Source organism: Morone saxatilis, unplaced genomic scaffold (assembly GCF_004916995.1).
Source record: "Morone saxatilis isolate NCDOM2014 unplaced genomic scaffold, NCSU_SB_2.0 Contig15, whole genome shotgun sequence".
NCBI classification, from domain to species: Eukaryota; Metazoa; Chordata; class Actinopteri; family Moronidae; genus Morone; species Morone saxatilis.
In genome coordinates this window covers 4,706,178-4,722,930 of record NW_023339707.1, presented here as the reverse complement: position 1 = coordinate 4,722,930, position 16,753 = coordinate 4,706,178, and the positions used below count along the sequence as shown (strand labels likewise).

The 16,753-nt window shown below is 38.8% G+C and overlaps 1 protein-coding gene across 1 annotated transcript in view; it reads left to right on the top strand.

Moving 5' to 3' along the window:
• The window catches only part of chchd6a (coiled-coil-helix-coiled-coil-helix domain containing 6a), a 66,227-nt gene that overhangs the window by 48,329 nt on the left and 1,145 nt on the right, over positions 1–16,753 (top strand). The window lies entirely within an intron of this gene.

Sequence of the window (16,753 nt, the reverse complement as noted above, 5' to 3'; positions counted from 1 at the left end):
TGTGTTTTGATCAGTGCCGCAGCAGGTCAGATGGCAGGCCTGAATATCACAGACATCTTCCTGCTGAGTTACGCTAACATATTTATGTGTGCGTGTGTACACGCATGTGTGTTTGATGGCAAATGAGGGGAGGATCCCACAGAGCTTGCACGGACTGAGCACACAACCTCTAGTCATTATCCTCTGGGAGGCTGAGTCTGACGTTGGCACTGCTACATGTCACACATGCGCACTGTTCAGACACTCGGTGGGATTCTCTAGTCATTTACACACGCACATGCATCGTCTATATGCCCGGTGGCATTCTGAAGTCATCACCGCCAATCTCAGAGAGAGTGCCTTTCTCCGACTCTGATCAATGTCAGATGGCTCGGCTCACAGTGGAGAGAGGAGAGAGGTGAAAAAGAGAATGACAGAGAAATGAGGGACAGTGTGAAAGACGTACAAAAGAGATTTGGAAAAGTAGAGATTTTGAAAATCTGAACAGTGTCTGTACAGGACAGAACAATGTAAGGAGTGAAAATACCTGAATGGAGAGGAAAAAAAGAGCAGGCAAAGGATAAGGAGGGAGCTAAAACAGCAGAGTAGATTTAGAAAAACAGAGAGAGAGGGCTGTTATAGCAGCGCGTCCAATCACAGATGTATGTGGAGGTACAACGAGGTCGGGATCTGGCCGGCAGCCAGTTGAGACCTCTGAAACTTTAAATGCTGTTATTTTTCCCCTTCAGCAAGGCCAACTACTGAGGTGCACGCACACTCACACGTATGTATCCGGAGCCCTGCTGTGGAGTACAGACATAGCAGGCTTTGGGTCTAATACCCAGGGACTTCCTCCTAAAGTTAAAAGCTGCCTGTCAGACTGGAGAGAGAGAATGAAACAGAACCAAACAGAGGTAGAATCAGAGAGTGCAGCAAAACCCAAAGCAAAAAAGTTTAGAGAGTGCTGAGAAGCAGCAGAGTGGTTTAGAAAGAGATTTAGAAACCTGCTGTTTCTCTATATCTGAACATTTTCTTCTGTCTCAATAAATATAGACAGTCCCTCCATACCCATGTTTTCCATGCCATGCTATCATTGTTTTTGTCATGAGTTGATTTTGGAAATACAGATACACAATATGAAGTAAGCTAATAAAGGATAGGTTCTATAATGCCATATCTAATGTTTAAATAGTTTTTGTTCACTCCTCACAAAAAACAAAAAATTTAAAGTTCAGTTGGCCAAATGATTCTTTTTAGCACAAAATGTTGTCTTTGTCTTTCTCTCGACTGTTTATCCTTACTGCGGCGGCAGAGGAATGTCTCCTTGCTGTCGCATGTAGGTTTGTTGCCCCCCAATAGTCAATGATTCAGACAGTCACTCTGCTGATCTATGCTGTTGTAAAAGAACAGCATGCTTCGAAGCTCTCAGCTCCAATGCTGATTGCTAGTAAAGTTGGCTAATCTACTTTTAAACCAGATCCTGGAACCATTTTGTCTACTGCCATCCACTGTGGTCAACACTTCGGCTGACAGCGCTGCGTCATGCGCTAGGATTTTTCAACTGTACTATGACCAGGACTTTTTATATATCTGAAAGTCTGATGTTTTACAATCATGTATGATAATGAGAGACACTAAAATGTGAGTCTTGTAGGCTGTTTTAGGATTGTGGGGTGGCTGTTCTGGACTGTAGTGTAACTGGGTAGTGGCTCTGAAAAATGTATAGTTGTAGGTAGTGGTGTAACTGCGTACAAAATTTATAGTTCAAAATGTACCTGAGTTTCGGGGCCATGGTTCGGTAGAAACAACATTTTTGTCATTTATTTTGAAAAATGTAAACATTTAACAGTAGCTCATTAGTTCTGTTCAAGTCTTACTTACTACTTATGCACTCACATTCTTACTCAATGCACTCAAATATTTTTTATAATCTTGCCATTCTAATGTTCTTGGTTAGTTATCCAAGTTGTGGAATTCCTCAGCCCGACTGACAGCTCAGGGAGGGAGGGAGTAGGGGTAGGAGGACTTGCTGATGAGATGTCAGATTTGTCAGCTATCATATTATAAGACATTCTCCAAAATTACCCAGTGCATTAAGATTGACTGTCCTTCTCCAGTGTGAGGGGCATTAATTTGCACTTTTAATTCCCCTTTCTTGTGCTTAACTAATAATTTAGGTTGCTGGGACTGTTCAGTGGTTGACAGCCATACCATCTTGGGCTATAGGTAGGTAGAAGAGTGGGTAGGAGGTTTGACTGATGATATGTCATATCTGCTGTCCATCAAAGGCCACTTTACAGGTTAATAAGTGCTGTGTTAAGACGGCTTTTGCCAGAGTGGCAGAATTTGCACTTGAATCCCTCATATTTCAAATCTACCTCACTTGTTTTATGTAGTAATGTCCGCTCATAACCAATAAAAGGTTTATAGGGGGAGCAGAGGGAGGCGGCCAACCCAGGGCCACTTCTTTTACCATACATTTAATTGGACTCTTTTATTGATTTTAAACAATCACAACGGTATCCAGAAAGCATTTATGAAAAAATCTGATTTAATATCATACAGTGGGCCTGCATTGGCTGTTTTCCAGTATGGTTGTGGAAGAACTATCATTTGCTTAAATAAAAGTACTAATACCACACTGTAAAAGTACTCCATCGAGTACTAATCAAATATAAAGGTCCTGCACAGAAAATATTGTGTGTGTGTGTGTGTGTGTGTATATAAAAAAATAAAAATAGAGGGAGAGAGCGAGAAACCAATGGTTGTTCTCATTATTGATTAATCTGATGAGTCTTTTCTTGATCAGTACTTTAATTTGGTTTGTAAAAAGTATCAAAATAGTGAAAGATGCAATCACAGTGCCGTCCTTTTATCTGTATGGCAGACAATTTTTTTTCCCTCTTATCTGGATGCACAGACTGACATATTATAATAATAACGTAATAATATAATAATGAACTCACTGTTGAGTAGCTACAAAAGTAGCTAGTAGTAAAAGTATAAAGTATGTATGTTATTATATGAGAAATTAAAGATTATGTTTGGTATGCCTAAGGTTTTTGATGTGTAAATGCTACATTCAGTGTAACAGTTAGAGACGTACTACACTATTCTGGTGCAGTATTATGTCCTTCTCATTTATGTAAATAGGTGTGGATAAAACATTTGAGCAGGGCAATATTATAGTTGATGAAGGGGAGCTTTCCATGGACCCAAAGAGGGATGCTATAGCAATTTTCGAATCACTGTTGTGATTCAAAATGGCCCAGCTCCATCGTGCAGGAGCCTGTGTGCTGTTTCTGAGGCATGCTTAGTGTGCAAGTATGGTTCCCTGTGGGTAGCACACCAGAAGATAAGGAGAAAGAGAAAATAGTTTAATCAAGTTTTGATAAGTCCATTCTCAAAGAAAAACCCTATTGACAATACTGATATGTTGATAATAAATCTGTATCTGTTGCCGATCTGAATGCACACTGACTTTCACAAAGCCAGTGAATCACAGCGGTATAAAACCTAATATTGATTTCTTTTTTCTTTTACCTTCACTTTTATTGTTGATTGAACAGGAGTCATGCCGGTACAAAGATCACAGCAGCTCAGCAACTCTGCTGGCAGATAACAACATAGGCAAACAAACTGAAGAAAAATACAAAGAGAAGGCTGAGGACAAAGAATTGTCGAAAACAAAAACATATGCTATAGATATTCAGAGATCTAGTGGCCGTTAGTTAGGGGTGGTAGATGTGAAAGGCCAATGGGAAGTAAGAGAAAAGCCTTCACAAACACTGGACATAGAAAAAGAAAAAAAGAAAGGAAGAAGAGGAGGAGAGCGCTAAAGCATGACAAGAGAGCACAGTGAAAGAAGAAACAATTAGGTCTAAAGTGAAAGCTGAGATCAAATGTTGACAGGCAGAAGCTGGAGATTGCTTGAAGTGAAACAAATAATGGACTAGACTTGGACCCTGTGATGAGGACTGATGATGAAGGTGCAGAGACATTGCAAGAAAATAAACGAGTGAAATGAATGAGAGGGTAAAAGAAGAGAAATCTAGTGAAAATAAAAGTCAAGGGAAGAAAAAGAGCTTTACTTTGAAAACATGATGGCAAGCCATTGAAGAAGTGAGAGGGGAAAATGGGAAGAAAATGATGAAGAGGAGGATGTGTACATCTGAAGAAGAGCAGAGGTGGAGGCAGACGAGGGATGATGGGAGATGGGGTGAGAGAGAAGGACAGATGGGAGAGAAGGAAGGGTGGAGGACGCATGAGGCTCACGTCGCAGGGGAGAGGATGGTGAGTGTCGGGAGGGAAAAAGCAAGAATGGAAAGAAGGGTGGATAGCATGAGGAGATAAGTGGTTATGGAGGAAGGGTTAGAGACGGACAGAGGATGAAAAGAGGCAGAGAGAGAAAGAGATGGCCCCTCAGCAGTCAACACTAATGAAGAAGAATGAAGGGCTTCCGCTGCGTTCTGGACCTGCTACTGACCACACACACACTTTCACTTAAGTATCCTCAATGTTTGACACAAAATGTATGAAGCGAGCCAGTAGTCAAACTCCACATTCACCTCATTGCTATGCGTGAATAAATATTACAAAATGTCTTGTAGCTTTCTTTAAATTAGGCCTAATTAAGGGACAGAGTTTCTCTCAATTTTTATATTTGTTCTGAGAGAAAATGTCTCAGATTAAAAACTCAGCCACTGGAGTTTCACACCAAGCTTCTAAATAAGCGTAGGTTTCTTTAATTGGGGCTAAAGTCTTGCGGCGTCTTCATATCCTCCTTCAAAGTGCAGAACTTTTCTACAAAGTTGACGTACCATGGAGCAGATAGCACTTTTTATCCTTTGACATTCTATTTGTGACTCTGTGCTCTAACCATCGTGACTTCCTGCCCACTGGAGAAAACAGGATAAAACATAAAGTAAACGTAAACTTAAAGTTAAAAAAAAACTTAAATATTAACAAATTGTTCAGTAATAGTTTTCCATGGTTTCTGCAAAGGTGTTGAATTGATTTAAAAAAGGTGACATTCATTTGGAGCACATTTTTGTCAGATTCTTGTTTCCCTTCTGCTCTCAGCGGAAGGTCTGTTTGTGCCTCATTAGCTCTGACTGCCTACAGACAAGGGAAAAATAAAAAGCTTTAAGGAATCCTTGAACTTTTTTTTCCTCCCCAGCTCACAGTGTTGAACAAAAGTTGATTAATACTCGCCAGAACACCAGTTGTATAATGCGTAGTGCAGTGATTGCGGGCTATTGACCAAAAGGTTTCCATATGGTTTTTATTCCTGAAGTAGAAGTGTGTTTCACATTCATTCTTTTGCTTCTGTTTACTTATAAGTGGTTGCCTGTGCCTACAAACAAAATTAATAGCTTTAGTGAATTTCTTTTTTTATATATATATAAACTGCTGCTGTAAAGCTAACTGCAAATATACCTTTTTCACAGCAGCCATTTTGACATGAAATAGTAGGGTAAAAAGGTGTTAAACTGATACACACGATACTAATTAAGATTCAGTTGTGCATGTTATCTGACAGGAAAAGCTCTGCTACACTGAATGGAACAGAAGCTTAATTACTAGAATTTGTAAAACTTGCATTTAGCCTGTTATTTCATGTCAAAATGACTACTGTGAAAAAAATATACTACATCAACATGGCCGTTTTTAATTGCAACAACTACCAGTCATGTTTTACTCTATGTCCGTAGCACATACGCATCATACAGATATAGGAAGTAACCAAGGTATGGTGGATCTGGCGATGATAGTGCTGCTTTTACAGAGGTTTGATGTTCATAGTGCAGAGGTATATTCTGGCATGTAGACACGCATCAAGATGCTGCCAGTATGAAAAAGCTCTGCTTAACTAAATGGATATATGTTATTATCTGTGTCATTATTAAATTAACCCTTCGGCAGCTCAACAAGTTGGCCAATTGGCAATTTTCACCTTGCTTCTTCTGCACTAATTTGACCACTGAACTGTTTTGTGGAGTCTGTGTTTATTTGTCACAAAAAGCTAAATAAACTGACTGTACAGATGTTAGCTGTAGCCAGCTAGAAATATAGATGTGTGTGTGTGTGTCTGTGTGTGTGTGTTTACAGCTCACACTATGATCTCTAAAGATCTAAAGTTATTTCTGTTATTTGCTTCCTATTACCCTTATTTTTCCCTTCCTCTCTGTACCTTCCTGAAGTGAAGTTTATACATCATAGGTATAAGCATGAGTTGAAACGATTTAAAAACATTTTCAACTTGCTTGTACACGTTGATGACAGTATACACAAAAATATTCATATACTTAACCAAGTATATTTGAGCCATTCCACAACCCGCAGCAAAGTGGTTCTAGTGACTTTAAACAATCTAAAAGTTTAAGATTGATTGTGTGGCAAATTTGGGGCAGCTGATGCAGTTTGTGTGTGTTCAGGATGGTAATATTTTGCTTTCCAATCGAGTGAGAGCTGTGATGATTTATTTCAAGCGTGGCTGATTCTTACAAGTTGGATTTGTACAAGTGTCAAAACATAATGAAGGCTGCTGGTAGCCGGAGGGAGTTTAGTGCAAGAGGGAGAGCAGAAAAGACTGAGAAAATAGAAAGCAAAGTACTCAGTATTTAACTGGGTTTGTTACATTAATGTAAGTGTTTGTTTTCATTTGATTTGGGGTTTGTGTGACACATCCAATGGACCCCAAATGACAATCTGTAGCTGTTCAGTTTTATATACTGCGAATTTCATGTAATAATGTCTCCCCTGTAGTTTTTTCTTTGTTACTGTATGTTTCATTTATGACTTCGACTGCCACAAATTCATTCAAACATATCAAATAGTAGCAATATAACAACTTCGACCTGTGTTTGAGTGTTTGTCCCACAGTACATTGGCGGAATGACCTTGAATATGTGTGTGTGTGTGTGTGTGTGTGTGTTTGTTGGGTCCACTGAAGAGTTTGACGCTGGAGTCATGGTTTCTGACTCAGTGAAAAACAGCTAGATTTATTATCAGGGATAGAGGGATCGAGTCATTAATGTGAGTGTAAACACACACACACGTTTGTGCAGCTATCCTTGTTAGGACATTCTATTGACTTCAATCATTGTGGACAGTCTTACCTAACCCATAACCTTAACCATAACCAATTATGCCTAACATAACCTTAATCAGCACCTAAGAAAGGAGGTTTTGCTGCATTAGGCCCGGCCTTTGGTGAGGTCTCCTGGTCCCGACAAGGTCAGTGTTTATACTAGAACCCCAATTGGTAATTGGTAAAATCGTGTACACAAACGTACACACAGCAGGCCATAAGAACTCTCACATGAACCAGTGAGTCCAGTTTCCAGACAGAAGAAAAGGCAACAAACAACTAGTGACATTGTCAAATATTCCTATACTAATAACACTGTTTATTTCTTAAACAATTACTATCTTTAACAGCTCACATTGTTTCCCTGCTTGTCAAAGTGCCCATAATAAAAGAGGTTTATTCTGTAAGGAAGCTGAGAGAATGTGTCTATATGTCAAGCAACTTACTGTTGCTCTGTATGGTTAACGCCGAGGGTTTGTAGAAAAGTTTTTGTCAGTTGGTTTATCTGATTGTTCGTCAGTTTGTTTTTGCTGTTGCCTCTTTTTTTATCCATCTTTAATGAATCTTCCTTCATCTGTCAATTTTGTTTTTCTGCCTCTGCTTTCTTTAAACCAACACCTTTCATCTAGCTTCGACTTCTGTCTGCCACTTTGTTTTCTTTCTCTGTGTCTACTCCACTCTCTTTATCTCTCTTGTTTTATTCCGTCTTCTCCGTCTTCTACTATCTGTTTCTCTTTTTTTTTAAAACCTTCTCTTCTTTTTCTCGGCCGCTTTCTTCATTTCTCACTCTGTGCTCTGCAGTTGACTTATTGATTTAATTTTCATACTGTTGGCAGTTGTTCCCTCCATCGTAAACCATCAGCGTTGCCTCTTTTCAAGCCGGCATTGATCATTGTACAGCCGATCACAACCAATCACCAGCGAGCATCATTATCTGCTCTCCTTTTTCTCTTTTGTTGTTCGTCTGTCTTGTATTTTGTGCTCTGTGGGTTATATTTTTTAATCTAGCAATTCAACACTCTTGTACATTTAGGTATTTAGGTCAATAATTAGGTTTCTCTTTTTCCCCCTTCAGACAACTGTTGTGAAAAATAGCTCACTCAGATGGAAACCTCAAAGAAAAGTGCATCACAAAACTTTATCAGAACTTTCTTACCAAAAAAATAAAACTTGTACTGTTCCTGCATGTGCCTGTGTGAGTCTTTGACAATGAATGTGCGTCCCCTGACTCTTAACCACTGTTGTGTTACACATTGAACTTTCTCTTACTACTGAGTCTCTGTCTTTTCTGTCCCCATCCATACTTTCTGTCCCTCCCTCTAACGTATTTCCCTCTTCCCCTGTCTTTTGTTGCACTGCAGCGTTCGATCGAACAGCACATCAAGCCAAATCTAGAGTCTCTGTTTCCTCTTTCATCTGCCTCAGACGCCTCAAAGCCTTCAAACGAGGGGAGAGTTGGGGGTGTGGAGACATGGAGGGAGGGGGTAGAGTTGAGGGTACTCACAATTGCATCCTGAGGGAGGCATTTTTATCAGCTTTTGTACCCCTCGCTCGCTGTACCCTGACCTTTCTGAGTGCCACCACGCCTGTCGGCTCGCGCCACCAGACCCCCTACTCTCTCTTAGTCTTTCTGCGTGCTCACATGGGGGTCCCGATAATAATTCAGTACAGCCCTGTATTGTGTTCCGTTGAAAGCCACCTCGGCTACATAAGCAATTGACACACTCAGTTGTTGTTTTTTTTTTTTCTGGGCGCATTTCACACCAATACTCTGGTCAGCATTTTATCACCCCTCTCTCGTGCATTTAGCAAGAGGTTTTGTGGAACCAAGACCACCAGCTGGGATAAGAGAGGACAACAGCAGGGCTTTTAGGTGGGTTTTTCACTGGCTTTTGTTGCCTGGAAGCAGCCGCAACATTATCGGAACAGTCCACTTTGTACCAGCCTCTCTTTTGTGTCCCGTTGTCACTCAATCCATCTGTCTCTCCACCTCCTCTTTCTCTTTATGAGTTGAGGCCTGCCTCTCCTTTGTGATTGCTCTCCAATTCAAACTCTGTACTCCCAAAGGGATTGATTTTTTTCCTTCTGGCCTTTTTGTAAATAAATAAATACCATTGTGTTATTGTTCGCTCCCAGAGCTGTGTTGACAAGTTCACTTTCATGTGAAACTTTGAAATTGCGTTTTTTTTAGTTGTACTGCAGTTATTTACAATTCTTTGTCTAGCAAATGTATCAAAGGCAGCTGCTTATTTGTATGGTACTAAAACAATGGCCTATGACCTTGTCATTTGGTGTATTTTGTCCAGTAAAATCTTACATTTTCAGTGCTTCCAGTTAACATAATTAAAGGTTTTACCCTATAATTAGGGAAGTATCAGCTATATCTGTTCACAGCAACTTCGCCCATGGCTGTGTAGTGCCAGAGGCTAAGGGTATACTTCCTCTCAGTGCTTTAAGCAGTACGATAAAATTATATCAAAACTCTCCTGTTCTCCAAGAAGAATGAAATTCTCCATGATCTAACAAGAGTCGGCTCTCTTAGGCTGTACTTGGGTACAGCCGTGCTTTGAGCTAACCGCTATATTTCAGTCAGGAGTCTGGATAACCCTAGAGCCACCACACAAGCATGGCTAGAAATACATGTGAATTCAATAGTTGTTTCTGTTCTGTGGCACCTGGTTTTTCAATAGATTACCCAGCGTATAGGTGCTTATGTAATCCTTATGTTCAAGTAAGGAGTTGTGAGATTTCTGTTTTGACAACAGTTCTATGAAGATATGGGAGATATTGCAAGAACCACATATTTAAATGTTGTTCATAATATTAAGAAATATGAAGATTTAAGAGTTCTTTTGATGTCATTGTCAACAAAGTTGGTCACCATTTTATGTCTTGTCACCATTTTTCATAGCTGTACTGTAGCCTTTTTTTGGCCCTAGCAAAATAAATATGATGTTCTTAATCTGTCAGTATGCTCCATTAGAAGTGCTTGTGGGATGATCAAACCTACTCCAAAGTCAGATTTCACAATCCGACATACCCACTTCACATCGTGTTTGGCCAGGAAGTGAGAAAGGGGCGAGGGTCTTCTCATTCAAGCTGTCTTTTTTCATTTGTTACAAAACTATTTGTTTCATTTTTCATGTGAACAACCAAGTGCTACACTATAAAAAAAAACAATATTCCATCTCTTTCCCTCTCTATGATGGCTAAGTGTTGTCATTCGGAACAACTTTTGATTTCCCACAGACAGCATGTCTTGTCTACTAGTTCTGTTCAAGCATAACCCTGCCTCTATTCTTAATTCCAATTCTTTGATTTGGCTGTTTAAAGGTCTGGAAAAGGGCTAATACTTTGCCCTTCTTTACCTTGCCTGGATAAGACAAACAATTACACATGCATATTACAAACCCAGCAACTTGACCACAGTCAAACGTCCAGGGGGGCAAGGAGAGTGACTGATGCATGATTGCATGGTGACCTTTTGAACAATTTAACATTGACTTTATTGCACAAGTTGATTAATTGATTCTGCATGCATTTTATGGTTCATTACCTACCATTAGCTGTAAGTCATGATCCACAATTATATTGATAATAGATTGATCGTTTAAGTCATTTATAAAGCAAACATTTTAATCATGTGTCCTGCTTCTCAAATGGGAGGATTTTCTGCTTTCCTCTGAATATCTTTGGGCTTTGGACCAACTGATTATTTGAAAATATAATGAACAGATTAATTGATAATGAAAATATTCTTTAGTTGCCCTCCTATTTTGTGTATTTTTGATAGGAGTGGAAGAAACTGATTATCTAGGTAGCCTAAAATGAACTTTGTTAGTTGAGACAGTCTTTGCAGTACGTGTTCTCCTCCACATTCTCCCCCATCTCCATCCCTCCATCCCTTAGCAGTGGAGTGGTCAGGCCTATCAACCACAGAGCCTCAGCCTATCACCTGGGAGTCCCAATTGCCTGCCAGTCATCAGATAAAATGGATTTCCAATTGAGTCAAGGCTCCCAGGCTAGGTCAGGCAGAATGGAGAACAGGCAGACTTGTGCTGCTCTTCTACCTCTCCTGACTTTCTGTTTGTTATTTGTTTTTCTCTTTCTATCTCCTACTGTGTTCGGCCCCTGTCCCTCTTCTTCTCTCTCCACTTCCCTCACTCTGTCTGTCTGATCTGCTGGCTAGAGCCACACGAAATGAAAATAAGCTTGTTGTAAAAGGCCAGATACCAATGCGCTATCTGGGAGGCAGTGTGATGTAACCCCAGCAAGTCTTCTTAGTGAGTGACTACTTTAGCCCAGAATGGATCTTCAATTAGAGCAACAGGTGGGAAATCCATTAGTTTCTTAGTGGGTGAGTTGTGAGATGTTACCTGTTTTTTTTATAATATAGTAGAGTGCACAGATACCATTTTCAGAACTAAGGGATGTTGCTGCTGTGCCATGGTCAATAGTACACCATTAAACAATTATATTCCCTTCCTATTACTTTATGCTGTTTATCCAAATATTACACTGAAATATAATGCATAGCCTTTGGTACACCAGCATTGAATTTTTAATTTCATAAATTAAATTGTCATTATCAATTGACCACTATTTTCATATGAATTCTTTAAGTCATTTATCAATCAAAGATTCTTAACAGGTGACCTGTTTTTATCAAATGTGAGGATTTGCTTCTTTTCTCTGTATATCATATATATAAATTGAATGTCTTTGGGATTTGGAGTAATTGATTAATTGAAAAAATAATAAACACATTAATTGATAATGGAAATAATTTTGATAGAAGAAAGCTGATTATCTAGGTAGCTGACTGCACTGACTGATTGACTGCACTCTAGTTTGTTAAAATGCAATGTTTGGAAATGGCAAAAACAATACCAAAATTTCACATTGGACCAAATACACTGAAGTTACAACAACTTCTGTTTCATGGCAAAAATTCAATATTCAGCAGACACAACCTCTGGCAAAAACGCAAGCTTTTGATAACTTTTCATTGTGATGGGTTTTAGAATGCACTGACAAAACTGCTGACACGTGTGGCACATTTCATGAGCTTTGGAGCATGTTGCTGCCGCCAAAAATGTGATTCTTTTTGGAATAAAATAATCCTGCCCTAAATATATTTTACTCAACAAATGTGGCTCTAAAAACACCCACGTTTTCAGAACTTCATCTTGGCCAGCTTAGAGACTGCAGGGCTAACTTACTGAACATTTACTCAGCTCTAAGCTATTTGAAACAATGTCAAAGAACCAGTAGAAATCACTAAATCGAACCCGAGCCTCAGAGGACAGAAGAGTTGAGTGGATAAAGTTTAATTTTGATAGCAGTGTGTTTTGCATTTTACTACGTGTGCTTTTCTTAATCAGGGTTAACTGTTCAAGCTCAATGATGGATCAATAATGTTACCAGGTATCCAAGACCCAACCCCATGTTTTATGTTGTTTTAGTGTTAATTGTGTCTGCTGAACTTTGCTTTAGTTTGTTACTGCCTCAGGGTTGTGGATTTTGGGCTAATGTTGTAATATTGAGGGACAGTGGAGTGAAACAGTGTAAACGTTAAGCCTCATTTGAAGCCAGCTAAATAACAACAGTAATAGGTTGGATGCCAGTAACTGTTTTGTAATGTTGCTTTTTTCTGGAGCTGAAATCAAAAGATAAAAGATATGAATAGAACAAGGGAAGAGCAACATATGGACCGATAAGGTCATTATAGGACAAGGCTGGTGATAAATCCCATTATTAAAACCAACAATGAATTCCTCCTGGAATCTTAGGTGTTCTCTGTGTTTATTTGATATCTGTGACATAGACCTCCATTGTTGTCCAAAAACAATTAAAAACACATCTGTGAGCTACACTGTAGTACTAGGTGACATGTTCATTCATTACCATGAACATGGCCATTGTAGATTATTTGAGTCAATCCCACATACACCGTCCTCCTGCCATAAATACACTCTTTTTTTTTTTTAAAGAAGCAATTTACTTTTAGTTACTTTTTTTATTTTATTTCTGGGGCTTTTTATGCCTTTATTTGATAGGACAGGTGAAGAGAGAGGGGATAACATGCAGCAAAGGGCCGCAGGTTGGAATTGAACCCTGGCCACTGCAGTAAGGACGCCTACATGGGGCACGCACTCTACCAGGTGAGCTACCATGCGCCCCAAGTTACCATTTTTAGATATTCACATCTTAAACCATTTAGCTTTGACCTGAGTGCAACAGGCTGGGATGCCAGAAAGTATTGAGAAGCGTACTAACACATTGTCGTTTTGGTGTTTTCACAAGATTTATTGATAGATATAATAAAATATAAACAAACATCAGCCCCATCCTTTAACCAGACATTACTTTGCTAGTGCAAACAAAGTTATACCAATGCAACAGGTAGCACTGGTAGAGCTAGATATTTGCGGCTCCATTTTTCCTTGTGACCTTAAGGTCATTAACAGAGGTAAGCTCATTACAATCATCAAGAGAAAATAATGTGACCACAAGCTTTATTTTGTTTCTGCTCTGGTGTTTAAGTCATATCACAACATTTTCATAAGCAGGTGAAGTTTGCCCAGTTGTAATGGAGAATTGTAGATGTTGAAATCTTAATTTTCCCGAGCACTTTAAGGATTTCTCGTCCATGTTGACCTAAAAACTGACGTTCAAAGTTGATTCTTGACCTTGGAAATAACATATTATCATGTTTTGCTACAGAGACCATTTTACATCAGCTGCTTTTGAAGTGGAGGTTTAGTTTGTATGTATTTAATATTGCTAATGATAAAGATAATACAACATAAAAATAATAGCAGCAGTGTAAGCAGATGCATAGAGTAGAACCATATATGTAGTCTTAAATACTTTTTTTCATTTTAAGAGCGCAGCTCTGTTTTCTTTCTTCCTTTTTATTATAGTTCCACATTTTTTGTATTTGTTAATGTAAATGTATATCGAAGGAAACACCTATGTGCTTGTTATTGTTGTTGTTATTGATTGATTCATTTAATTGAAATCCTATTTAAAGTTATTTAAAAGTTGGAAGTACTGCGTAAGACAGAAGTGTCTCACTAACACATGTAATGTAGGTCCACAGCTACTTACCAGAAAAACTGCTTTGACCTGACAAATTGTGATTGTAAAGGTCAAAGCTCACTGTCCATCACCTGTCCTTCGGTCTTTCCTTTTCCTTTGAGAGGGTCAAAAATGTTTTCATCCTGAACACACACACATTTTTTGAGAGCATCTGTTGCTTTGTTTCTCCTTAAAAGGAGCAGTTTGTTCCTAACCTCTTTTGGGGCATCAATGATACTAATTCTCAGGTTTCATTTAAGTCATTTAAGTGTACTATATGCAAACGCCTATTATATAAGGATAGAGGAGTAGTTGAGAGAAGGGACCAAAAGAGTAAGAGGATGGAAGGTGAGAAGGGAAAAACAGAGGGATGAGATGAGAGGACAAAAGAGGGGAGCCATATTGATCACACTGCTCTTTGAGTCTCTCTGTGGTTTAATGGTGTGAGTTTCACAGCTGGAGGGAGCTCAGTGCTTAGAACAGATACCATGCACTCTCCACACACACATTAATGCACATGCAGTACATACAAGCAGTCTGTCTCTCTGCCAGCTGGCTTCAGGTCAATGCAAACCTAGCCTTCAGTCAATTTAGCTCATTGCATCGTTCCACATGGGCTGCTGGAGCTACAGGACTTCAGCAGGACTGTAGTCATTCTAAAACAACCCTCCTCCCTACTGCTGTCCAGCCTCCGAAGCCAAGCAGGGCTAAGCCTGTTGGTTTCTGACTGGGAAATCAAAGCAAATTTACAACAGCTTTATTTTATGACAAAGAATCTTGGATTAATGACATATGTAACTATTGTATCAATTACTGGAATGGTTTAGGCGGAGTTACATTTTTGTCTTTAAGAAAGGCATGTGTTAAATATGTGTTAACAGGCATGTGTTAAATATTTTCACTATAGAAATGCTTATTTGCACAGTACAGTACATCAAATGGCGAGATATCAAGATTAAAAGTGTTCATCCATGCTAGCGGCTCTCTGAGGCTGCCCTGGGCACATTGCTGCTTTGAGCTGAATCATAATACTTTCCTCACTATCAGAGTTCAGTGGGTTAGCTTGCTACATTTACAATATTTGCAAATCATCAGTAAATAAAAAGTACAACTGAGGCTGTCATTAGTTGCATAAACAGAAAAAGCAAAGCATGTAAAATTACACGCAATCAGCGACTCCAGCCTTGTGCAGCTGTTTGATAAATACACTGCATGTGTCTGCAGTTGAATGTGTCACATCTGCATCTGAAAATCAGGCCTCCATTTAGTGTGATTCTGCTTCCCTGTAATCATAGCAATGAGCATATTACTTATGCTTTCCATAAAGAATAAGTAATAATCAATGAGGCTTCAAATAGTTTATTGACCCTCACATAGAAGGCCAGTCACCTACTATTAAATGCCCATAAGCATCAACTTCATACTCTATAACTCGATCTAGACCATCTCAATAACAAGTTGCTTTTTACCACCTATAGCTTGTATTGATCATTTTAATAGGTTGCACTCCAAGGTTTAGGATAGATGCTAGGTATGCCCGACAGAGTAGAACTCTCTTGGAGGTCATCTACAATCTCTTTACACCCTACTTTAAAGAGATTGTACGTGAGAATGTACCTGAATCTATCTGAAATGGTTCCCGGAAAGATACCATGCATAATAGGGCAGTGCATTGCTAAGAATCTAGTGCTATACTACATATCACAATACAGGCGAAATGATTCAATATATTGTGATACATTGCAATTTAAAAAATTAAAAAATAATTACGAGAACTGTCATAGTAACAAGAACACACCATACATATAAAAATGCAGCGGAATCTGCATTTGTATATTTCACAGTCCCTGTAACATTCAACATCATATCCCTCAGTTTACATTTACAACACTGCGATCTAGCAGTTGGAGGTTAAAATACAAGAAACAATAGTGTTTTTGAGAATACAATATCACAAAACAAAATATCCCAATATGATATTTTGACATTTTCTCTTACACCCCTAATGCATCATAAGGTTTTCTGAGTTTCACCATCAAGGCTGGTCCCTAATTATAACCCTTATACATGCAAAACAAAATTCTGAAACTCACATAAAACCTTGTTTTTGTAACCTTAATATTGGAAAACAGTGAAAGAGGGTTCTATTCTTCTTCTAATTTTGGAACCAGAACTATCAAGTATTTGCATTGGTCTCAGTAATCCAGTATCTGTCAGGCTTTGCTACAAATGAATCTACAGCTGGACAAGGTTATTGTGTGAATCTCCTTCTTTCAAAATAAAACTGTTTGTGAACATTAATGTGGGAATTGCACTGACTTGAAAGGAGATCTGTATGATTGATATGTGTTTGATGCCAGCCAATAACACACTCTCGGTTAATATATTTCCCCTCGTTCTACAACATTCCCAATTTACAAAATACCAAACATACAATGAGTAAACATATTGATGTAAACTACTTTATTAAAAGAGATCACATGGGTTTGATGCCATTAGCAGAATGTGCCAGCTGTAAAAAGGTCTACTAATCTGAACTTTATTGTATTACATATATTTTTTGTAAAACAGCACTTTTATACTGTGTTTAAATGTGCT